The sequence below is a fragment of the Xenopus laevis genome, chromosome 1L, assembly GCF_017654675.1.
Source record: "Xenopus laevis strain J_2021 chromosome 1L, Xenopus_laevis_v10.1, whole genome shotgun sequence".
Classification (NCBI taxonomy): domain Eukaryota; kingdom Metazoa; phylum Chordata; class Amphibia; order Anura; family Pipidae; genus Xenopus; species Xenopus laevis.
In genome coordinates this window covers 158,710,462-158,737,352 of record NC_054371.1, presented here as the reverse complement: position 1 = coordinate 158,737,352, position 26,891 = coordinate 158,710,462, and the positions used below count along the sequence as shown (strand labels likewise).

General features: G+C 41.3%; 1 long non-coding RNA gene across 1 annotated transcript in view; it reads right to left on the bottom strand.

Moving 5' to 3' along the window:
• Positions 1–1,884: 1,884 nt before the first annotated feature.
• Positions 1,885–26,891, bottom strand: part of LOC121394586 — a 60,968-nt gene continuing 35,961 nt past the window's right edge. The window contains exons 2-3 of the long non-coding RNA XR_005961798.1: positions 14,800–14,927; positions 1,885–2,280 (exon numbers count right to left, since the gene is read on the bottom strand). This is a non-coding gene — a long non-coding RNA (uncharacterized LOC121394586). The remainder of the gene's footprint in view (positions 2,281–14,799; positions 14,928–26,891) is intronic.

Genomic DNA, 26,891 nt, shown 5'->3' with positions numbered 1-26,891 from the left:
GCAGTGCGGCCACTTGATAGCACTGCCTATGACATGTAACTACACTGTAAATCTCTCAACATTTTTACCAGCAGTTCATATATGGGCTCTCCATAGAGTGGGATTAGCTATCAGCATGCAATAACAACTACCTATCAGGCTAGCAATGACATCAACAATCTGAATTATGTTCACAATGATTCTGACACTTCTGCACTCACAGCTTAACTGCCCCCCCTTCTTATTTCAGATAGTGGTTTAGCCCAACTTCCTTACTGGTTAAGCTCTCTTTCCTAGGGTTCTGGTATTGACTGTGAAGCTCCATGCACCATATGTCTAAGGACACCTTACTGATTGGCTAAACACTTTCCCATCATGCACTGGTACCAGCTGTAGGAAAAACTGAATGTTGGCAAGAGAAGGCAGTGAAGGGAATAGGATTTTATCTCCCATCAGCAACAGCCAATCAGTCTGCCAGCTCAACATAATGATGTTTTGCCAGGTAAGGACACAACCAAATTTTCTTACCTTAAGGGGGTGGCTCTTAGGATAAAGTTGATGGATTGGTGATGTGCCATTTGGTCTTAGGTTTTTGTCAGAGTAATTTTTAGTTAAATCCCCAATTTGTGGATTTGGACACCGGGAACAGCTTGTGTTGTAACAAAAGCCCATGGCTGTCCCACCAACCCAGATCTAAAAGCATCCATGTGCAGTGTGACCATACCTACTATGCCCCCTGACATTGCACTTGTACTAAATCATGTTTTAATGTATAAAATGTGTATAGTGATATCTCCAGTGAGACAAGCTGGAATCAGTAAGTCTTTAGAGCAGGGCTTTCCAACCTGCAGATTGCAGTAAGTGAACTACAAAGTGACAGTTAAAACCAGTAGTGACAGTTACAAGATTGCCAGATGCAGCTTTAGAACAGAGGTAAGGGCAGCACAGATGCTCTAGAGGCATATATTAGGGGAAATGGCATTGCATGTGTACTAAATCATGTTTAAATCATGTTTAATGTATGTAAAGTAACTTTTCAAATGTGGAGTCAGTAACACTTTAGAGCAGGGCTTTCCAACCTGCAGATTGTAGCTGTATTTCAACTACAAAGTGACCGTCGGAAACACTAGTGACAGTTACAAGATTATCAAAGGCAGCTTTAGATGAGAGGTAAGTGCAGCACAGCTACTATAGGAACACATATGATGGAAAATAATATGGCATTTGAACTGAATCAGGTTTTAATCATGTTAAAAGTGTATAAAGTAACTTTTCCAGTAAGGCAATGTGGCGTTAGTAAGTGCAGCACAGACATGCTAGCTACACATTTTGTGGAAAATAATTAGGGATGCACCGAATCCAGGATTCGGTTCGGGATTCGGCCTTTTTCAGCAGGATTCGGATTCGGCCGAATCCTTCTGCCCGGCCAAACCAAATCTGAACCCTAATTTGCATATGCAAATTATTGGTGGGGAGCAAAATCAAGTGACTTTTTGTCAGAAAACAAGGAAGTAAAAAATGTTTTCCCCTTCCCACCCCTAATTTGCATATGCAAATAATGCATGTGTACTAAATCAGGTTTAAATAATTTAGATTGGAATGGTCAGTCCCAGTTTGTTTAGGAGATGGTAGGTGCTTTTATACAATATATCATACGTTAGGGCTGCTATTAGTGATGATGGGCACCTAAGCAAATTAACATTGGGCCCTGGTTCCTAGATTTATATTTGAGGAAAAATCTACTGCTTTGGAACAGTGAATATAATAACATGTCTAGTAGCAGGGCTTCCAATCAAAACCGCACTTACTTACTAGGCCCAATTTTCTTGGTGGGTGCACGTCCTTAAGCCTGTTCACAAAGGCTTCTTTATATCACATGAAAGTATATCCATCGACAGCACGCCAATTTTTCATTAAGACCGCCTTTATTGTTTGCAAAGCATTGCATAGCAGCATAGCAACATAGTGCAACGTTTCGAGTGGCACTCCACTCTTTGTCAAGCATAAAATTCAATAACCACATGGCTTTAAATAGCCTAAAATATACCGCCACCTAGTGTCAGACCATATTATAACATAGTATCCTTGAGGACCAAATTATAACATAGTATCATTAAAACATATAACAGTGTTTCATTCTGCACATATTATTTTAATACAAATGTATCTATCATAGACCTTTACTTTAAATTTCTTACATATAGAGTCTGTATAGTATAGACAATTGGCTTATCTGTCATATGGTACTGTCCATTCAAGGTAATAGCCCACTCCCGAGTAGACAGAAGATTTGAATGAAACCTGCAAAAGATAAAATATTTTCTTTACAATTATTATTTAAATAAAAATGGACTCAGATCGTACTCCTGATTTAAACCCTGTGGGACATGGTACCCAGTTTCTTTATCCAATGGGCCTCCTTACGTAGCAACTCCTTGCCACGATCTCCCCCACGTCTCCTCTTTGATACTGAGTCCAAAATTTAAAAACGCAGTTGACTAATTGTGTGGCCATTTTCGTTGAAGTGTTTGGCTACCGGCTGGTTCAATTTGTTTCTAATGGCTGACTTATGCTCTGTTAATCTATCCCTAATACAACGTATGGTTTTCCCAACATATCTTTTTCCGCAAGGGCATTTTAAACTATACACTACATAGGTAGAAGCACATGTATAGAAACCTTTAATTGGGATACGGGTCCCTTTTAGGGGATGATGTATCCATTCACCTTTTACCACACTGCTGCAATGGTTACATCCACAGCATGGGAAGGTTCCATTTTTTTGTTTTTTCAAAAAGGTTTGTTTATAACCTGCAGAGGGCCCCAAATCAGCCTTCACCAATTTTGTCCCAATTGTCTCTGCCTTTGTATATGACATGACTGGTAAAGATTTAAAGATATCCTTATCTGGGATGTTATTAGCTAGTAAGCTCCAATCTTTTTTTATTATTTTCGAGATTTCACCACTTAAGATATTGAACTGGTTAACAAACGGGATTCTCCGTGTCTTTTGGTGTACCACCCTATCACTGATCTGTCCCAACAGTCTATTCTCACTATCCATCCTGTCTAACACCCTATCAGGATACCCTCTTAATTTGAATTTTTCTTTCATTTCAGATATCCTTACATCCCGTTGTTGCTGATGTTTTACTATACGCTTTACTCGAAGGAATTGCGATTTGGGGAGAGATTTCTTAATGTGGGGAGGGTGAAAAGAATCATATCTGAGCAGTGTATTTCTATCTGTATTTTTAACAAATAAATCTGTATCCAAACAACCTTCTGTGGTATTTTTAACCATTACATCCAAAAATGGGATACTTACTGCATCACAATGTATGGTAAATTTGATATATGTAGTGCAATCATTTAATCTTTCGACAAACTCCATGAGCTCCGAATGTTGCCCCGTCCAAACTGCAAAGATATCGTCTATGTAGCGAAACCAGCATCTACAATGACGTCTGAATCCATCATCATTATATACAAATTTTTGTTCAAATAAATCCATAAACAAATTTGCATAAGACGGGGCAACATTCGATCCCATGGCAGTACCCCTGATTTGTAAATAGTAATCATCCTGAAAAAGGAAGTAATTTTTGCATAATACAATTTGCAATAAGGTCACTAAAAATCTTCTTTGAGCTCCATCCAGGGTGTCATCCTGGTTTAAGTGTAGCAGGGCTTTCCAACCTGCAGATTTTAGCTGAAGTCAAAGCAACAACTCCAAAAGCTGCCAAAGGCGGAGAAGTTGTTCTTCAAGTATATGGTTACTAATCCAATTTAATTAATTTATTAAAGAAAAATAGTAAAAAAAAAAACACCCCTCTCTCCACCACCTCGCCAATTCTCAATCTTTTACCTACTGACAAAGTGCTTAGTGCAGTTATCAAAAGCTAAAATAACTTAGCATAACATCTCAAATATAATTCATTTGTTAATTAATGAGGATTAAATAAATTAAGTTAATTGACAAATCAAAGAGTTTGTGCTTAAATAATAGCGTGTTGAGGTAGAGAAATGTGTATTAATTGCTTGACTACGTAGGACCAAATACTCATGACCATTAGGTGAGGTGGTGGAGAGAGGGTTTTTTTTTTACTATTTTTCTTTAATAAATTAAATTTCAATTGGGTAATCGATACCTCCTCTTCCCGGAAAGTGAAATGCCACGTATATTTAACATGGGTCCAGTATTCTCTCTTTTAATTCAATTCAATGTTAACTATTGGATTGTGAGTGGAGGGCAGCCAGGGTATGGCATACACAGGCAGAGTAAGGCAGGCAGAATATGAAACTCACAGGCAGTGTAGGGCAGGCACAATATGGAACACACAGGCAACAAAGGACAAACAGATTATTGCACATACAGGCAGAATAGAACAAGCAGAGTATGACACACACAGACAGATTAGCACCGTCAGATTATTGCACATACAGGCAAAACACTGCAGGCAGAGTATTTTACACACAGATAAAGTAGGCCAAGCAGAATGTGGAACACAGGCAGAATAAGGGCGGCAGAATATAGAACACACAGGCAGCATAGGGCAAGCAGAGTATGGAACACACAAGCAGAGTATAGCACAAAAAGGTAGACTGGGGTAGCCAGAATATAGAAAATACAGGCAGCCAAGGGAAGGAAGTGTATGGAACATACAGAAAGAATAGGGCAAGCAAAATATGGAACACATGGACAGCATAGGGCATGCAGAGTATAGCACACACATGCAGTGTAGGGCAGGCAGAGTATAGCACACACATGCAGTGTAGGGCAGGCAGAGTATGGCACACACAGGCAATATTGGGCAGGCAGATTTTGGCACACAAAGGTTTAGTAGGGCAAGCAGAGTATTCCACATACAGGCAGAAAAGGACAGGCGGAGTATGGCACATACAGGCAGAGCGGGCAAACAGAATGTGGCACACACAGGAAGAGTATTGCAAAGAAGGCAGAATAGGATAGATAGAGTATGGCAGAATACAGCAGACATAGTATAGCAAACATAGGCAACGTAGGGCAGGCAAATTAGGGCATACATATATAGAGTAGGGCAGGCAGAATATGCAACACACAGGCAGCGTAGGGCCCTTGCCCTACTATGCATGTGTGTGTGCACTACTCTGTCAGTGTGTGCCATACTTTGCCTGCCCTATTCTGCCAGTATATGCAATAATTTACGTAAACCTGTTTGTGCCATACTCTGCCTGCCCAATTTTGCCTATGTGTGTGCGCTTCATACTCTGCCTGCCCTACACTGCAGGCAGAGTATTGCACATACAGGCAGAATACAGCAGGCAGAGTATGGCACATACAGGGAGAACAGGGCAGGCACAGTATGACACACACAAGGAGAACAGGGCAGGCACAATATGGCACACACAGGCAGAATAGAACAGGCAAAGTACAGCAAAAACATACAGATTACTGCAGGTAGAGTATTGCACATACAGGATGAATAAGGCAGGCAGAGAATAGCACATACAGGGAGAACAGGGCAGGCATGGTATGGAACATACAGGGAGAACAGGGCAGGCAGAGTATATCACACACAGGTAGAGTAGGGCAGGCAGAACGTGGAACACAGGCAGAATATGGAACATGCTTGCAGCAAAGAAGCAAGAAGAGTATGACACAAACAGGCAGCTTCGGGCAAGCAGAGTATGGTAGGGTAGGCAGAATATGGAAAACACAGTCAGCATAGGGAAGGTAGTGTATGAAACACACACACACAGAGTAGGGAAGGCAGAATATGGAACACACGGACAGCATAGGGCAAGCAGTTATAGCACACACATACAGTGTAGGACAGGCAGAATAAGGCATACGGTTTACTAGGGCAAGTAGATTATTACACATACAGGCAGAATAGGGCAGGCAAAGTATGCCACACAGTGACAGAGTATGGCACACACTGACAGAGTAAAGCACACACAGGCGTAGTAGGGCAAGCAGAGTATTTCACATACAGGCAGAGTAGGGCAAACAGAATTTGGCACACAAAGGAAGAGTATGGCAAAAACAGACAGAATAGAACAGGCAGAGTATGGCAGAATAGGGCAGGTAGAGTATAGAAAACACAAGCATAATAGGGCAGGCAGGGTATGGCACACACAGGCAGCATGGGGTAGGCAGGGCAGGGCACACAGATAGAGTAGGAAAGGCTGAATATAAAATATACAGGCAGCAAAGGGCAGACACACTATGGAACACACAGGCAACATAGGACAGGCAGAGTATGGCACACACAGGTTTAGTAGGGTAAGCAGAGTATTGCACATACAGGCAGTGTAGAGCAGGCAGAGTATGTAGCACACAGGCACAGCATGGCACACACCGGCTGCATGGGGTAGGCAGAGTATAGCACACAAAGGCAGAATAGAACAGGCAGAGTATGGCAAACACGGACAGATTAGCACAGGCAGAGCAGTGCACATACAGGCAGAATAGGGCAAACAGAGTATGGAACACACAAGCAGAGTATGGCACAAACAGGTTGATTGGGGTAGGCAGAATATAGAAAACACAGGCGGCACAGAGAAGATATTGTATGGCACACACTGACAGAGTAAGGCACACACTGAGAATAGGGTAAGCAGAATATTATACATACAGACAGAATATGGCAGGCAGAGTAAGGCACACACAGGAAAAGTATAGCACATACAGGGAGATCAGGGAAGGCAGAGTATGGCACACACAGATAGAATAGGGCAGGCAGAATATGGAACATGCTGGCAACATAGAGGCAAGCAGAGTATGACATAAACAGGCAGCTTTGGGCAAACAGAGTATGAAACACAAGCAGAGTATGGCACAAACAGGTAGATTGGGAATATGGAAGAATATGGAAAACACAAGCAGCACAGGAAAGGTAGTATATGGCACACACATACAGTGTAGGGCAGGCAGAGGATGGAGCGCGCACACCCAGGCAAAATTGGGCAGGCAGAGTATGGCACAAACAGGTTTACTACAGCACATAAATTACTGCATATACAGCCAGAATAGGGCAAGAAAAGTATGGAACATACTGATAGAGTAGGGCACACACACATGCATAGTAGGGCAAGCAGAGTATTCCACATACAGGCAGAGTAGGGCAAACAGAATTTGGCACACACAGGAAAAGTATGGCAAAATCAGACAGAATAGGACAGGCAGGGTATGGCAGAATAGGGTAGGCAGAGTATAGAAAACACAGGTAGAATAGGGCAGGCAAGGTATGGCACATACAGGCAGAGTAGGGCAGGCAGAGTAGGGCACACAGATAGAGTACGGCAGGCAGAATATAAAACACACACACAGCGTAGGGCAGGTACAATATGGAACACACAAGCAACAAAGGGCAAGCATAGTATGGCACACACAGGCAGAGTATGGTACACCAAGCCAGCATAGGGCAGGAATAGTATGGCAAACGCAGACAGATTAGTGCAAGTAGAGCAAATACAGGTAGAACAGGCCAGGCAGTAGGGAAGGCAGAATGTGGAATACAGGCAGTGTAGGGCAGAAAGAAAATTGCACACAAATGTAGAGTAGGGCATACAAAATATGGAACACACATATAGCACATGGAATCAGAGTATGGCACACACAGATAGAGTAGGAAAGACAGAATGTGGAACAAAGAGGTAGCATAGGGCAGGAAGTCTGTAGAACATAAAGTATAGCTCATGCAGGGAGAATAAGGCAGGCAGAGTATGACACAAGATGTGCTTGCCATTGTTTGGTTCTTGCAGTTTCCTCTATGCAATATGTGGTTGTATGCATATATATTATGTGAATTCTTCTGTATTTGTCTGCTTAAGTAAGTGATTGTGTTGTTGGCCTATTTAAAGATGTATGTTCTTCTCCATCTGGGATTCCCTTTATTGCTCAATAGAAATATTTCATATGCATCAATACCAATACTCAGAGACTTGGCCATGTTGTTGGATGAAGGATAGGATGTGTGGCAGGCCCTGCTTCGGCTTTGTTATATATAACGAAATACTGTAAACTTTGTTTCATGTGATCCGATTTTGATACCTTGGAATGTGGTCATATCTCAAAGGAGCCTAAGGAGAGGGCCAAATGATAGGTTCAACAGAAGAAGGGAGAGGCGGCATACCTCTGTTTATGTCTATTGGGTTGGTTATGGTGCCATTGATGAGTAGCTTAGCTTGAACATGAGTGTATATTTTTCTGATACAATATGTGAAGGTGTCACCCAGCATTCTAATATGGAGTGCACTAATGTAAAAGAGCCATAACATTTTATCAAATGCCTTCTCTGTCTCAAGGCTCAAAGGGAAGTCTCTACTTTCGTTGTTCCTAGCAAAAAATATTGTAGCAGTTATTGCCATCCTAATTCACCGTGTTGACTGTCACTTGTGTGCAAAGCCAAGCGGTGCTACATTAAAGGAATTGTTAAGTGTAAAAATAAAAACTGGGTAAATAGATAGGCTGTGCAAAATAAAAAATGTTTCTAATATAGTTAGTTAGCCAAAAATGTAATGATTTGATGTATAACATGTCTGTCAGAACACTACTTCCTGCTTTTCAGCTCTCTTGGTTTACACTGGCTGGTTACCCTTGTTACCAGGCAGTAACCAATCAGAGACTTGAGGGGGGCACATGGGTCATATCTGTTGCTTTTGAATCTGAGCTGAATGCTGAGGATCAATTACAAACTCACTGAACAGAAATGTACCATGTGGCCCCCCTTCAAGTCGCTGACTAGCTCAGAGTTATAGAGCTGAAAAGCAGGAAGTTGGATTCTGGCTGTTTTATTAGACATCTGTTCACTCCAGCCTTTATATATTACATTTTTGGCTAACTGACTATACTAGAAATATTTTTTATTTTGCACAGCCTATCTATTTACACAGTTTTTATTTTCACACTGAACTGTTCCTTTAAAGGATTGGTTCACTTTTCTATTAAATTCTAACTTGTTATAGAATGGCTAACAGTAAGAATATTTTACTTTGGCGTTTTTTTTTTCCTTTATCCTTTTTAATAGTTTTTAAAATATTTGCCTTCTTCTAACATCTAGCTTTAAAATAGGGGTTTACTGACCCCATCTCAAAAACAAATATAAGGCTACACATTTATAATTAATGCTACTTTTTATTACCTTCGCCTTCTGTTCAGGCTCTATCCTGTTCATATTCTCTTATTCAAATCAGTGCATGATCGCTATGGTAATTTGGATCCTAGCAACCAGATTGCTGAAATAGTAATCTGACTTTCTTAGGACCTTATAGCAGTCCCTCTAGCATTTGCCAGAACCCACAGATTGCCAGTCTGGGCCTGATTAGCACTAGCCCTCACACTTAAATGAAGTGTTCTTAAATGTGTACAACCTAATGGTCATGAGTAGTTGGTCCTACATAGGCAAGCAATTAATACACATTTCTCTACCTCAACACGCTATTAATTAAGCACAAGCACTTTGATTTGTCAATTAACTTTATTTATTTAATCCTCAGTAATTAACAAATGAATTATATTTGAGATGTTATGCTGTTATTTCAACTTTTGATAACTGCACTAAGCACTTTGTCAGTAGGTAAAATACTGAGAATTGGTGAGGTGGTGGAGAGAGAGGGTTTATTTACTATTTTTCTTTAATAAATTAAATGTCAATTGGGTAATCGATACCTCCTCTTCCCAAAAATGAAATTCCACATATAATTAACAAGGGTCCAGTACTCTCTCTTTTAATTCAATTCAATGTTAACTATTTGGATTGTGAGTGGAGGGCAGCCAGGGTATGGCATACACAGGCAGAGTAAGGCAGGCAGAATATGAAACCCACAGGCAGTGTAGGATAGGCACAATATGGACCACACAGGCAACAATGAAAAAACAGAGTATGGCTCATACAGGCAGAATAGAACAAGCAGAGTATGGCACACACAGACAGATTAGCACCAGCAGATTATTGCACATACAGGCAAAACACTGCAGGCAGAGTATCTCACACACAGGTAAAGTTGGCCAAGCAGAATGTGGAACACAGGCAGAATAGGGCCGGCAGAATATAGAACACACAGGCAGCATAGGGCAGGAAGAGTATGGCAAATGCAGACAGATTAGTGCAAGTAAAGTATTGCAAATACAGGTAGAACAGGCCAGGCAGTAGGGAAGGCAGAATGTGGAATACAGGCAGTGTAGGGCAGAAAGAAAATTGCACACAAATGTAGAGTAGGGCATACAAAATATGGAACACACATATAGCACATGGAATCAGAGTATGGCATACACAGATAGAGTAGGAAAGACAGAATGTGGAACAAAGAGGTAGCGTAGGGCAGAAAGTGTGTGTAACATAAAGTATAGCTCATGCAGGGAGAATAAGGCAGGCAGAGTATGACACATGATGTGCTTGCCATTGTTTGGTTCTTGCAGAGTTTCCTCTATGCAATATGTGATGTTATATGCATATATATTATGTGAATTCTTCTGTATTTGTCTGCTAAAGTAAGTGATTGTGTTGTTGGCCTACTTAAAGCTTTATTTTCTACTCCATCTGGGGTTCCCTTTATTGCTCAATAGTAATATTTCATATGCATCAATACCAATACTCAGAGACTTGCCATATTGTTGGATGAAGGATAGGATGTGTGGCAGGCCCTGCTTCGGCTTTGTTATATATAACCAACTACTGTAAACTTTGTTTCATGTGATTCAATTTTGATGCATTGAAATGTGGTCATATCTCAAAGGAGCCTAAGGAGAGGAAATGATAGGTTCAACAGAAGAAGGGAGAGGAGGCATACCTCTGTTTATGTCAATTGGGTTGGTTATGGTGCCATTGATGAGTAGCCTAGCTTGAACATGAGTTTATATTTTTCTGATACAATATGTAAAGGTGTCACCCAGCATTCTAATATGTAGTGCACTAATGTAAAAGAGCCATAACATTTTATCAAATGCCTTCTCTGTCTCAAGGCTCAAAGGGAAGTCTCTACTTTCCTTGTCCCTAGTAAAAAATATTGTAGCATTTATTGCCATCCTAATTCACCGTGTCGACTGTCACTTGCATGCAAAGCCAAGCGGTGCTTCATTAAAGGAGTGCTTCACTTTTCTATTAAATTCTAACTTGTTATAGAATGGTTACTTCTAAGGATATTTTGCTTTGGTGTTTTTTTTTCTTTTTAATAGTTTTTCAAATATTTGCCTTCTACCTTCTAGCTTTAAAATAGAGGTCACTGGCCACATCTAAAAAAAAACAAATATAAGGCTACACATTAATAATTAATGCTACTTTTTATTACTTCTCATTCTGTTCAGGCTCTATCCTATTTATATTCCAGTCTCTGATTCAAATCAGTGCATGATTGCTATGGTAATTTGGATCCTAGCAACCAGATTGCTGAAACTGCAAACTGGAGAGCTGGTGAATAAAAATCTTAATAACTCAAAAATAAAAATCAAGTAATAATTAAAAAAATGAAAGCCAACTGCAAATTGTTTTAGAATCTCACTTTCTACATCGTACTAAATAATGTATGAATGTAAAGAACCTTGAACAAAAGTTGAAGTCTCTAGGCCAGTATCTTAGTAATTAGTTTAAGGTTGACATGACATAGTGGGGTTTTTATTCAGTTTAGGGATTAGTGTAGTGCATACTTCCACTAGGTCATTATGGAAAACAGGCAGCATAGAGGCAAGCAGGGTATGACACAAGCAGGCAGCATAGGGCAAGCAGAGTATGGAAGACACAAGTAGTGTGGCACAAACACAGGTAGATTGGGACAGGTAGATTGGGGTAGGCAGAATGTGGAAAACACAGGCAGCATAGGGAAGGCAGTGTATGGCACATACAGCTAGAGTAGAGCAAGCAGAATATGGAAGGCAAGGACAGCATAGAGGCAAGCAGTATAGCACACACATGTAGTGTAGGGCAGGCAGAGTAGGGCACACACAGATAGAGTAGGACAGGCACAATATAAAACACATAGGCAGCATATGGCAGGCAAAATATGGAACACACAGCCAACATAGGGCAAGTAGAGTATAGCACACACAGGCAACATAGGGCAAGTAGAGTATAGCACATGCAAGCAGCATAGCGTAGACAGAGTATAGCACACATGGGCAGAAAAGAAAAGGCAGTGTATGACAAACACAGACAAGTTAGCACAGGCAGAGTATTGCACATACAGGCAGAACACGGCAGGCAGAGTATGGCACAAACTGGTAAAGTAGGGCAGGTAGAATGTTAAACACAGGAAGAATATGGCAAGCAGCATAGAGACAATAAGAGTATGACACAAACAGGTAGCTTCGGGAAAGCAGAGTACACACATGGAGTACACAAGCAGAGTATGGCCCAAACAGGTAGATTTGGAAAACATCGACAGCTCAGGGAAAATAGTGTATGGCACATACAAACAGAAGAGTAGGCAGGCTCTATCCTATTCATATTCCAGTCTCTTATTCAAATCAGTGCATGGTTACTAGGGTAATTTGAATCCTAGCAACCAGATTGCTTAAACTGCAAACTAGAGAGTTGGTAAATAAAAATATAACTCAAAAAAAAAAAATGAAAGCCAACTGCAAATTGTTTTAGAATGTCACTCTCTATATCAGGGCTGTTCAACTGGCGGCCCGCGACCCCCCTTTATATGGCCCTCCACATCAAAGTCTGCCTGCTGTGTCTGTTTACCATTTGTAAAGTTTAAAATGTATCATATAGCCACACCAAGCAGCCCGCCAGCTCTCTGTCACCCAACACATCAGTGACATCATTGAAACGTGTACGCACCTCGCGCTGCACTACCGCAGCAAGAGGGAGAAGGTGAAGGAGATGGATTCCACCCAACTGGGTAACCATGATTACTGAAACAAATTATTAAATAAACGCTTGAAAAAAACAAAAACATTAAAAAATGAAAAAAAATCCCCTTAAAAGTATGCCCCTTAATGATGGCGCCCTAGACAGCCGCCTACTCTGCCTACCCCTAGTTCCGGCCCTGATCCCTGCAGTGAGCATCAACCATTTGATTTTTTGGTGTGCTATTAATATGGACATGGTGTGGTCTAAAAACAGGGAGTGGCTAACACTGGCTTCCATTAATGGCCCTCCACCATGTAGATTAGAAAAATTCCGGCCCTCGGTACCATAGAAGTTGGACAACTCTGCTCTATATCATACTAAATATACATTTTAAAGGTGAAAAACATTAAACAATTATTACTTCACCTCTGGAACATTGCATTATATATATGCTTTGATAATTGTATCATATGTGGGTTCAGTATTTTATAATATTACACTATATAACAATCTGGGTGATTTATGTGTGGCCAGTTATTTTATTATGCCTGATATCCCTGCTGCTATTATTGGTGAGTTAAGCATCTCCCTCTGTGTCTGGTCAATTTCTAATAGTTTGGCTTTTTGTAACATAAGATTGATAAAGTCTTCAGATGGTTCCTCAGTGGAGTATATTTTCCTAAAGTACTCTTCAAATGCTGTCAATCAATTTTGGGTTGTTACATGGTGTGATGATAACTGGTTGGTGTTGGGCAGTGAGAGATTTTTACTCTGAAATTAGGTACAGTAGAAACCCCACTAAAAAATATGTAAATGTAAAATCAGTGAAATGAGCATAATAAATGCATCCTTTAAGTATACGAAGGTTATAAGCACAGGTCTCTTTTACTCTGAAATACAATATTTACTTTGTTATTGACTAGGGTTAAGCATTGCAGCATTAATACTTATTTAAAGATATGGAAACCATGGGTGAAATTATATAAAAATCAGTACTAATAAGATATTAACTTTAAAAAACTATCATATACTCTAAGATAATTGTCTTCTTAATGCTTAAAGGTGAAGTAATGGTGAGGAAATGATATTAGAGAGTAGGACAGAATTTGAAAAGATAATTAATCTAATGCACTAATGCAATATACCGTACAGTACACATACTAACAGTACACATACTAAAATATATTGAAGCTGGATTGCTAGTAGCCATGCTAGAGGCACACCAACCCAGACAGACCTACAGACAACCATGTGCATTTTGACAACTCCTAGTATACCCCCCTGATATTGCACTTGTAATAAATCAAGTTCTAATCATGTTTAAAGTGTGTGTAATAACATGTCCAGTGAGGCAAGCTGGAATCAGTAACACTTTACATCAGGGCTTTCCAACCTGCAGACTGGAAACACTGATGACAGTTACAAGATTATCAGATGCAGCTTTAGATCAGCTTTAAGTGTTGCACAGATGAACTAGGGACATATATTAGGGGAAATGGCATTGCATTTGTACAAAATCATATTTTAAGTATGTATAGCACATTTTTCACAAGGCAAGCTGGAATGAATAACTAGGAAACCAGCCAAAACGTTGCTTGTCCCAAAATCAAGTTTGGGGAGGGGGTTTCCATAAGTTTCTGAGTGAGGCTAAGTAAAAATGTCCTGATTTGGGCTATTCAGAGCATATATGTTGGCTACCATGTCTTTTTTTGTCTGATATCTGATTTACACAATATTAAATAGTGACATATATATCAGGTCATCCAATTTGTTTGGCAGAGATGTGCAAATAAGACTGGCTGCTCCCCTTTGTTTGGCTTTATATAGTGCTGATAGGAATTCACGTATCCATGGCGCTTTAAGTACACTGGTATCTCCTAATTTCCAGAGGGTCTTTAAAAATAATATTTTATTGGGTTTTAGTTTCTTGAGATTTGTTAATATCTTTTTCTTTTGATTGGTGAGGTCAACCAACCTACATTCCAAACTATCTGTCTCATATGTTGTTTGAACATGTGTAGCGAGTTGGTTGTGATGTTACCTGTATTCATCTAACTGTTCTGTCATGAAGTCTTAACTGTGCATTATTAGGTATGCCCTGGCTCCATCCACCCGGTAATGTTCTAGCCTCTTCGACCTTCCAAAACTTTTGTGGGCCAAGCTTGTGTACTAGAGACAGTAGAATTAAGAGAGAGAGATTGACATTATAACTTAAATAACAATCATCTAATTACATATTTACAATACCAATATTTGCTCCTGTTTTTCAGTATCTTAACAGTTCAGGACAGCTCATTCCTGTTCTGTTGGGTAGTGAGAGTTTTCTACTCTAAAATTAACTGCAGCAGAACCCCTATTTTTCAGAGGGACCAGAAAAACTTTAGCTGTAATTAGGGAAAATAAAAATTTGGGGAAAGCAACATATTCCTTGAAGGGGTTGTTCACCTTTACATGCACTGATTTGAATAAGAGACTTAAATATGAATAGTAGAGCACCTGAATAGAAGGTTGAGCAATCAAAAATAGCAATAAGAATAAATATATAGCTTTATAGAGCATTTTTGGTGAGGACGCTGACCTCCATTTGAAAGCTGAAAAGAGTCAGAAGAAGGCAAATAATTGAAAACTCTAAAAAGATAATAACAACCAATTTATAAGTTGCTTAAAATTGGCCGTTCTATAACATACTAAAATTTGACTTAGATAAACCACCCTTCAAGTACTCAAAAGATTTAAGCACAGAAGTCTGTTTTACTTTAACTTATTCTATTTACCACAAAAAAAATAATTAACATCCAGGAAAATATAAAATCAGGGAAATGTTACTTTGTTAATAACAAGGGTTAAGGATTGAAGCATAATGTTACACTACGGGGGGCATGTGCAAGGCCTCTCTGGCAGTCACTTACACAAGCTACAGCAATAAGTGACTTGTGTATGACTAATTAGAATTGACTATTTACAGGCACAACCAAGGCATGCAAACTGGTTACCATTTTAAACCTCTTTTTTTCACTAATAATAACAGTCATAGAGAACAAACGGCCATTTTTATGTGAAATCTGGAAAACGTTATATAAAATCACTGGAATGCATTATAAATTGGTGGGACAAAAAACAAAGAACAATGTAAAATATCTGAAAAATGAAATCAGGGTAGTAAAAATTGAAGTTTCACTGTAGCTGTGTGGCTTTAAGGTTCTCTTTCAAAGTTTTAAGGCTAACCAAAACCAGAGGGAAGGTGGCTTTGGGTCCATGCATTTCATAAGCAATGCTTTCCTGGCGTGGAACAGTAGAGATCGCCATAGGTCTCTCTTTGCATTTAGTGGGAAAATCTCATCTATCACCCCCAGTACACAGACTTGTGGAGACATAATTTTGGGGAAGGTAGTTTTGTCCTGGATGTGGGACATAAATCTATCCCAGTATTTACTGATTTGAGGGCAGTTCCACATCATATGAACATAACCAGCCGCCTGCTGTTGACACTTTGGGCAATATGCTTTATTTATCTCACCCATTTAGCTTAGGCGCAGTGGTATGATGTGAATCCGATGTAATAGCTTAAACTCGATAAGCCTATCTCTATTAGCAATGAGGTACTGGTACACTTTGTCTTTACTCTCCTCCCATTCTTCTGCTGTTAAAGTGGGGATATCTGAATGCCAAGCCTCATATGCTTTGGCAAATGGTGAGGGAATTGCGGAGAGTAATTTCCCATATAGGTTGGTAACCATTTTTTTTTGGTTTGGCGATTTAAGGGCCTCTAAAAAGGCAGGTGTTACCAGTTCCACTCTGGTTGATGTGAATTGTGCTATGAAGGCATGCCTATATTGTTGGTACACTAGATGGTTAATTTGGACTCCGGGATGAGACTGTAATAGTTGTTCTCTGGTGAGCAACTGCCCATCCAACGCTGCATCGCCCAAAGTCCTGATCCCGGCCCTTGGCCACCTCATATATGTTAGGAGTTGTTGGAAATGGGGAAGGTTAGAGTGGCCCAAATAGGTTAATCAATTTTGAGTAACGGGTTTTTAAGGCTAGTGATCCGCAGAACCACCGTCCAATCCTTGTGTGGGGTGGTAAGAATCAGTTGTCTCACTTGCAGGTCTGCTATTTTCCTATAAGGTATACGTTAAAGGGTTTCTGCTGAGCCTGCCAAAGTAGCCTGAAATTGGAAGTTAGGGTTGTTGGGGTCTGGCTTTAGCCACCAGCCCACATAGTACAATTGAGAGGCTAAGAGGTAGTATTGTAGGTCTTGGAAGCCCAGTTCGCCTTCGTCAATTGGGGCCTTTAGTTTGGACTTGGTAAATCTCGGGGATTTATTACCCCATATGAACGAAGACTGCATTTGTTCAATATGTTGGAATACTGTTTTGGGGATGTACATAGGAGAATTGTGGAGGATATACAAAAATGTTGGTTGATCCTACCCCATATTGTCAGGGGTAAATTCCCCCATTGCTTGAGTTTGATTGACTACTTTCTGTGACCGGGGTAAAGTTTAACTCTGTGTATTTAGTGCTATCCCTCGTGGTCGTAACGCCCAGATACTTGAAGGAGCTTACTCAGCTTAGAGGGGAAGGGGGTAGCTATTGGGGTCTATGCCTTCATCTACTGGAAAGATACTGGATTTTTCCCAGTTTATGAGTAACCCTGAGTATCCTTCGAACTCATTTATAACTGCAAAAGTTGACTGTAGTGAGGGTCCGGGATCACTTAAGTATAATAATACATCATCAGCATATAGGGAGATGCGCTCCTCCACCCTACCCAGATGCATTTCTGCTATATTGTGGGCTGTGCGTATTAGAATAGCCATTGCTTTTATCGCCAAGGCGAACAATAACGGCGAAAGGGGGCATCCCTGGCGGGTGCCACGACTCAGCTGAGTGGCGTTTGACAATATATTATTGACACTTATTCATGCTTGGGGGTTTTGATACAGGAGTCCCACCCATGTGATGAACTGGCCGCCCAATCCAAAACTTTCATTGACCTCCCACAAGAACGACCATTCGACCGAGTCAAAAGCCTTGGCTGCATCCAAAGAGACTACCACTCTAGAGCCTACCTCCCTATGTGTTGCTAGGATATTGCTGTAAAGCCGCCTTATATTTATATCTGTCGATCTCTCTGGCATAAAGGGGTATCACCCAGTGTTTCGATTTGGCTTACTTGCAAGTGTGCTTCACTTTTTTCTGTTCAACTTTTAGTTAGAAAAAAGAAGAAATTTTAGGGGTATGAGTAAAGAGTAAAGTATGTTCTCCTTTGCAGCAATATACAGCTATATACTGCATTTTCTGAATTTCTTCTGCAGCTTTGGCTCTAGCTCCCGCTATAGCACGGATAAGGGTTCCTCTCATTGTGGCTTTAAATGCATTCCAAACCATGGGGGGGAGGGCTGCAGTTGCTGTATTTAGGGCCCAGTATTCTGTTATAGCCTTGGTTGATGCCTCTGCCACTGTGTCATTAACTAGCCATAGTGGGCTTAATCTCCAGGGTTTGGTTTCCCTGGGTGAAAGTAGTCCTAGGTTGACAAGTAAGGAGCATGATCAGAAATACCTCAGGGTAATTATTTTGCTGTCCGTACATGTTGTATTAAGTCACCTGTGGCTAGGGCCAGGTCTATTCTGGACATTGTGTTGTGCGTAGCGGAGTAGCATGAGAACACTTTCCTCTGGGTTTTTCCATTGCCATATGTCTGTTAGTTGCATGGCCTCTGCCCATTGTGACAGTTTCCTTTTGTTTCTTTCTGCATAAACCCAAGTGCTCCCTTAATGTTTGGGGGTTGAGGAAGATGTGTGTTTAACCATTCAAAATAATGCTTAATTTTGCTGGGTATGTAAGCGAAAAGTGCATGCCGTTTTGAAATTAGTATCTGCAAATTGGTGTTAATTCTCTCTCTCTTCTGTGATACTTTGGCTGAGAAGCCCTGAAAGACCTGTATCTTATGGTCTTGTACCTTGAGATCTCTTACTTTTCTACATGCCTGTAAGATCAATTCTGCCATAACTGGGTGACTTCTTTTCCTATTCTAGGATTACTCACGCCCCAGCCCGTGTGCCCTTTCAATACTGTTGTCAGATAACTGATGTTATAAACTCAGAGAATTGCAGAGATTGGGAATGTCTGCCAGACGTATTGACACTGGTACCCCAATGAAACTTACTTCTCCAAGATCTATTATCTAGATTATCTATTTTTTCTCAAAGTTAATTTAGTAATTAAGTCTATAGCTGATCTCGTTTTCTGTTGTGTTAATTTGGTAATCTACATTAATAATCCTCTAATCTCCAGTATTCAGTCCCTGAGTATTAGATTAAATTCTAAAAGGTGTTGTGATTACGGTTTGCTGTAGCACATCAAACTTAGCGTAGTAGATTATTAAAAGTCTAATTAAATAAATCTATTGTGCATTTTGAAGCGTATGATTAATGTAGTTTGAGTGTTGTGGAGGTGGTGAGTCTTCCACGGGGGTTGGTGTGATTTCTGAGTGCTGTGTAGCCTCTTTAGCTTGTCCCTATTTTTCCAATTTTGTGAATAAGGTCTTTTCCAGACACAGCATGGAGGTGGGGCTAGAACCAACAGTGTTGGAGGTACAGTATAAGCAGAGTCTATAGTTACGATTAAAAAAAAGATGCCCCAGAATAGATTATAAATGTCTCACCAAATAGTAAATATGGTATGGGTGCCCCAGCCCCCCAGCTTTAGAGAGCAGGTATGAAGAAGAAGCAGGGCCAACCGGCACTCAGACGGATCCACAGGACCAGAGAAAATTAGTTAGTCCATGACTAAGTGCCGCAAGTGGGTGCAAATGCATTGGGCGGATGGAGATGCAAATATACACTTTTTAACTTTGTCCAAATAAAATATATATTTTTTAACTAATTTTCTCTGGTCCTGTGGATCCACCTGAGTGCGGTTTGCCCTGCTTCTTCTTCCAAAGCAGAGCCTAACCTGCAGGCACCTAATCCAAAATGCCACAGAAGAAAATACCTTGGCATTGTGTGCTTGATTCCACTTCAATACATCTCAAACACAATTACACCTTCCAATAATTCTACTTCTAGACAGCAACACCTTAGCATTCATGAATCCTTCTCTCAGTATACATTTAAGTAGTTCATACACAACATTCACTCCATCATCTACATTGATTCTAATTACTCCTTTATAAAACCCACACGCTACAACTGACCCTTCTGTGTACGAATATGATAGGATCCTTAGATTATAAACTCCCCCAAGGGGAAAGAAGTGATGTAAATGATGTGAACTCTCTGGAAACCAATGCATAAAGTGTGCGTATGAGCCATAGTGATAACGTATATCTGACTTTACTGTAAGTGAACGTGATAGGAAGATTAAATTGTAAGCTCCGTTGGGGCAGAAACTGGTTTAAATTACATCTAATTTGTGTAATGAAATGTGTAAAATGTGATGATGACATAGAAATAAAAAGAGGAAACCAGAAGTTATACTATCTACTACTATTCCATCCAGTAGAGCCAGTTGGATTTAATATGGAGAAGAAGACATGGGAAAAATAAAAGAAGGTACATCTGAAAAAGGGAAGATAGGATTTTTTAAATGATTAAATACCTTGTAAGCTATAAATCCTCACACTCACAAGCCAGAAGCTAAGCTCTTCGCTACTGTCCCGTCTGATAGTGCACGCTCGACTGTAATGTGGGGAAGAAGGCATACCTCATTACGGAAGACAGACAGTAGTGCCTGTTCACTCGGAGCATGAAGGATGAGGGGTATCACTGCTCTAATGAGGGGTAAAGCCAGGCTTTATCAATCAGGGTGTCCCTCCCAACATGCAATGAGTTAAACACCTTAGCATTCTGTGCTTCTTCACTACTATGCAATTCAGTAGTTCAAACACCAGATTCACTAAATCATGCACCTTGGTTCCAATCACTCCGTTATGCAACCTAAACCTACAACTGACCCTTCTGTGTATGAATGTGATAGGATCCTTAGATTGTAAGCTCCCCCCGTGGGCCAGGGACTGATGTGAATGATGTATAATCTGTGCAATGCAATGAGTTGTTTTAATGATTATGTACCTTGTAAGGTAAAACCCTTCCACACTCACAAGCCAGAAGCTAAGCTCTTCGCTACTGTCCCGTCTGGTAGTGCACGCTCGACTGTAATGTGGGGAAGAAGGCATACCTCATTACGGAAGACAGACAGTAGTGCCTGTTCACTCGGAGCATGAAGGATGAGGGGTATCACTGCTCTATTGAGGGGTAAAGCCAGGCTTTATCAATCAGGGTGTCCCTCCCAACATGCAATGAGTTAAACACCTTAGCATTCTTTGCTTCTTCACTACTATGCAATTCAGTAGTTCAAACACCAGATTCACTAAATCATGCACCTTGGTTCCAATCACTCCGTTATGCAACATAAACCTACAACTGACCCTTCTGTCTATGAATGTGATACTATCCTTAGATTGTAAGCTCCCCCCGTGGGCCAGGGACTGATGTGAATGATGTATAATCTGTGCAATGCAATGAGTTGTTTTAATGATTATGTACCTTGTAAGGTAAAAACCCTTCCACACTCACAAGCCAGAAGCTAAGCTCTTCGCTACTGTCCCGTCTGGTAGTGCACGCTCGACTGTAATGTGGGGAAGAAGGCATACCTCATTACGGAAGACAGACAGTAGTGCCTGTTCACTCGGAGCATGAAGGATGAGGGGTATCACTGCTCTATTGAGGGGTAAAGCCAGGCTTTATCAATCAGGGTGTCCCTCCCAACATGCAATGAGTTAAACACCTGAGCATTCTGTGCTTCTTCACTAGTATGCAATTCAGTAGTTCAAACACCAGATTCACTAAATCATGCACCTTGGTTCCAATCACTCCGTTATGCAACCTAAACCTGCAACTGACCCTTCTGTCTATGAATGTGATACTATCCTTAGATTGTAAGCTCCCCCGTGGGCCAGGGACTGATGTGAATGATGTACAATCTGTGCAATGCAATGAGTTGTTTTAATGATTATGTACCTTGTAAGGTAAAAACCCATCCACACTCACAAGCCAGAAGCTAAGCTCTTCGCTACTGTCCCGTCTGGTAGTGCACGCTCGACTGTAATGTGGGGGAAGAAGGCATACCTCATTACGGAAGACAGACAGTAGTGCCTGTTCACTCGGAGCATGAAGGATGAGGGGTATCACTGCTCTATTGAGGGGTAAAGCCAGGCTTTATCAATCAGGGTGTCCCTCCCAACATGCAATGAGTTAAACACCTTAGCATTCTGTGCTTCTTCACTACTATGCAATTCAGTAGTTCAAACACCAGATTCACTAAATCATGCACCTTGGTTCCAATCACTCCGTTATGCAACCTAAACCTACAACTGACCCTTCTGTCTACGAATGTGATACTATCCTTAGATTGTAAACTCCCCCCGTGGGCCAAGGACTGATGTGAATGATGTATAATCTGTGCAATGCAATGAGTTGTTTTAATGATTATGTACCTTGTAAGGTAAAAACCCATCCACACTCACAAGCCAGAAGCTAAGCTCTTCGCTACTGTCCCGTCTGGTAGTGCACGCTCGACTGTAATGTGGGGAAGAAGGCATACCTCATTACGGAAGACAGACAGTAGTGCCTGTTCACTCGGAGCATGAAGGATGAGGGGTATCACTGCTCTATTGAGGGGTAAAGCCAGGCTTTATCAATCAGGGTGTCCCTCCCAACATGCAATGAGTTAAACACCTTAGCATTCTGTGCTTCTTCACTAGTATGCAATTCAGTAGTTCAAACACCAGATTCACTAAATCATGCACCTTGGTTCCAATCACTCCGTTATGCAACCTAAACCTACAACTGACCCTTCTGTCTATGAATGTGATACTATCCTTAGATTGTAAGCTCCCCCCGTGGGCCAGGGACTGATGTGAATGATGTACAATCTGTGCAATGCAATGAGTTGTTTTAATGATTATGTACCTTGTAAGGTAAAAACCCATCCACACTCACAAGCCAGAAGCTAAGCTCTTCGCTACTGTCCCGTCTGGTAGTGCACGCTCGACTGTAATGTGGGGAAGAAGGCATACCTCATTACGGAAGACAGACAGTAGTGCCTGTTCACTCGGAGCATGAAGGATGAGGGGTATCACTGCTCTATTGAGGGGTAAAGCCAGGCTTTATCAATCAGGGTGTCCCTCCGAACATGCAATGAGTTAAACACCTTAGCATTCTGTGCTTCTTCACTACTATGCAATTCAGTAGTTCAAACACCAGATTCACTAAATCATGCACCTTGGTTCCAATTACTCCGTTATACAACCCACACACAACAACTGACCGTTATGTGTATAAATGTGATAGGATCTTTAGATTGTAAGCTCCCCCTGTGGGGCAGGGACTGACGTGAATGATGTAAACTCTCTGGAAACCACTGCATGAAGTGTGTGTGTGAGCGATATGATTGACAAATAACTGACCTTACTGTGAATGAACGTAATAGAATCCTTAGATTGTAAGCTCTCCCCCCGTGGGGCAGGGACTGATGTGAATGATGTATAATCTGTGCAATGCAATGAGTTGTTTTAATGATTATGTACCTTGTAAGGTAAAAACCCTTCCACACTCACAAGCCAGAAGCTAAGCTCTTCGCTACTGTCCCGTCTGGTAGTGCACGCTCGACTGTAATGTGGGGAAGAAGGCATACCTCATTACGGAAGACAGACAGTAGTGCCTGTTCACTCGGAGCATGAAGGATGAGGGGTATCACTGCTCTATTGAGGGGTAAAGCCAGGCTTTATCAATCAGGGTGTCCCTCCCAACATGCAATGAGTTAAACACCTTAGCATTCTGTGCTTCTTCACTAGTATGCAATTCAGTAGTTCAAACACCAGATTCACTAAATCATGCACCTTGGTTCCAATCACTCCGTTATGCAACCTAAACCTACAACTGACCCTTCTGTCTATGAATGTGATACTATCCTTAGATTGTAAGCTCCCCCCGTGGGCCAGGGACTGATGTGAATGATGTATAATCTGTGCAATGCAATGAGTTGTTTTAATGATTATGTACCTTGTAAGGTAAAAACCCTTCCACACTCACAAGCCAGAAGCTAAGCTCTTCGCTACTGTCCCGTCTGGTAGTGCACGCTCGACTGTAATGTGGGGAAGAAGGCATACCTCATTACGGAAGACAGACAGTAGTGCCTGTTCACTCGGAGCATGAAGGATGAGGGGTATCACTGCTCTATTGAGGGGTAAAGCCAGGCTTTATCAATCAGGGTGTCCCTCCCAACATGCAATGAGTTAAACACCTTAGCATTCTGTGCTTCTTCACTAGTATGCAATTCAGTAGTTCAAACACCAGATTCACTAAATCATGCACCTTGGTTCCAATCACTCCGTTATGCAACCTAAACCTACAACTGACCCTTCTGTCTATGAATGTGATACTATCCTTAGATTGTAAGCTCCCCCCGTGGGCCAGGGACTGATGTGAATGATGTATAATCTGTGCAATGCAATGAGTTGTTTTAATGATTATGTACCTTGTAAGGTAAAAACCCTTCCACACTCACAAGCCAGAAGCTAAGCTCTTCGCTACTGTCCCGTCTGGTAGTGCACGCTCGACTGTAATGTGGGGAAGAAGGCATACCTCATTACGGAAGACAGACAGTAGTGCCTGTTCACTCGGAGCATGAAGGATGAGGGGTATCACTGCTCTATTGAGGGGTAAAGCCAGGCTTTATCAATCAGGGTGTCCCTCCCAACATGCAATGAGTTAAACACCTTAGCATTCTGTGCTTCTTCACTAGTATGCAATTCAGTAGTTCAAACACCAGATTCACTAAATCATGCACCTTGGTTCCAATCACTCCGTTATGCAACCTAAACCTACAACTGACCCTTCTGTCTATGAATGTGATACTATCCTTAGATTGTAAGCTCCCCCCGTGGGCCAGGGACTGATGTGAATGATGTATAATCTGTGCAATGCAATGAGTTGTTTTAATGATTATGTACCTTGTAAGGTAAAAACCCTTCCACACTCACAAGCCAGAAGCTAAGCTCTTCGCTACTGTCCCGTCTGGTAGTGCACGCTCGACTGTAATGTGGGGAAGAAGGCATACCTCATTACGGAAGACAGACAGTAGTGCCTGTTCACTCGGAGCATGAAGGATGAGGGGTATCACTGCTCTATTGAGGGGTAAAGCCAGGCTTTATCAATCAGGGTGTCCCTCCCAACATGCAATGAGTTAAACACCTTAGCATTCTGTGCTTCTTCACTACTATGCAATTCAGTAGTTCAAACACCAGATTCACTAAATCATGCACCTTGGTTCCAATCACTCCGTTATGCAACCTAAACCTACAACTGACCCTTCTGTCTATGAATGTGATACTATCCTTAGATTGTAAGCTCCCCCCGTGGGCCAGGGACTGATGTGAATGATGTATAATCTGTGCAATGCAATGAGTTGTTTTAATGATTATGTACCTTGTAAGGTAAAAACCCTTCCACACTCACAAGCCAGAAGCTAAGCTCTTCGCTACTGTCCCGTCTGGTAGTGCACGCTCGACTGTAATGTGGGGAAGAAGGCATACCTCATTACGGAAGACAGACAGTAGTGCCTGTTCACTCGGAGCATGAAGGATGAGGGGTATCACTGCTCTATTGAGGGGTAAAGCCAGGCTTTATCAATCAGGGTGTCCCTCCCAACATGCAATGAGTTAAACACCTTAGCATTCTGTGCTTCTTCACTACTATGCAATTCAGTAGTTCAAACACCAGATTCACTAAATCATGCACCTTGGTTCCAATTACTCCGTTATACAACCCACACACTACAACTGACCCTTCTGTCTATAAATGTGATAGGATCTTTAGATTGTAAGCTCCCCCTGTGGGGCAGGGACAGACATGAATGATGTAAACTCTATGGAAACCACTGCATGAAATGTGTGTGTGTGATATGATTGACAAATAACTGACCTTACTGTGAATGAACGTAATAGAATCCTTAGATTGTAAGCTCTCCTAGTGGGGCAGGGACTGATGTGAATGATGTATAATCTGTAAAATGCACTGCATAAAATGTGACGGAGCTATAGAAATAAGAAGAGGAAGCCAGATGACATGGAACAAATGACGATGGCACATTTGAAGAACAGAAGGTAGGATTTTTTTAATGATTGTATATCTTGTAAGGTAAAAACCCTTCCACACTCACAAGCCAGAAGCTAAGCTCTTCGCTACTGTCCCGTCTGGTAGTGCACGCTCGACTGTAATGTGGGGAAGAAGGCATACCTCATTACGGAAGACAGACAGTAGTGCCTGTTCACTCGGAGCATGAAGGATGAGGGGTATCACTGCTCTATTGAGGGGTAAAGCCAGGCTTTATCAATCAGGGTGTCCCTCCCAACATGCAATGAGTTAAACACCTTAGCATTCTGTGCTTCTTCACTAGTATGCAATTCAGTAGTTCAAACACCAGATTCACTAAATCATGCACCTTGGTTCCAATCACTCCGTTATGCAACCTAAACCTACAACTGACCCTTCTGTCTATGAATGTGATACTATCCTTAGATTGTAAGCTCCCCCCGTGGGCCAGGGACTGATGGGAATGATGTATAATCTGTGCAATGCAATGAGTTGTTTTAATGATTATGTACCTTGTAAGGTAAAAACCCTTCCACACTCACAAGCCAGAAGCTAAGCTCTTCGCTACTGTCCCGTCTGGTAGTGCACGCTCGACTGTAATGTGGGGAAGAAGGCATACCTCATTACGGAAGACAGACAGTAGTGCCTGTTCACTCGGAGCATGAAGGATGAGGGGTATCACTGCTCTATTGAGGGGTAAAGCCAGGCTTTATCAATCAGGGTGTCCCTCCCAACATGCAATGAGTTAAACACCTTAGCATTCTGTGCTTCTTCACTAGTATGCAATTCAGTAGTTCAAACACCAGATTCACTAAATCATGCACCTTGGTTCCAATCACTCCGTTATGCAACCTAAACCTACAACTGACCCTTCTGTCTATGAATGTGATACTATCCTTAGATTGTAAGCTCCCCCCGTGGGCCAGGGACTGATGTGAATGATGTATAATCTGTGCAATGCAATGAGTTGTTT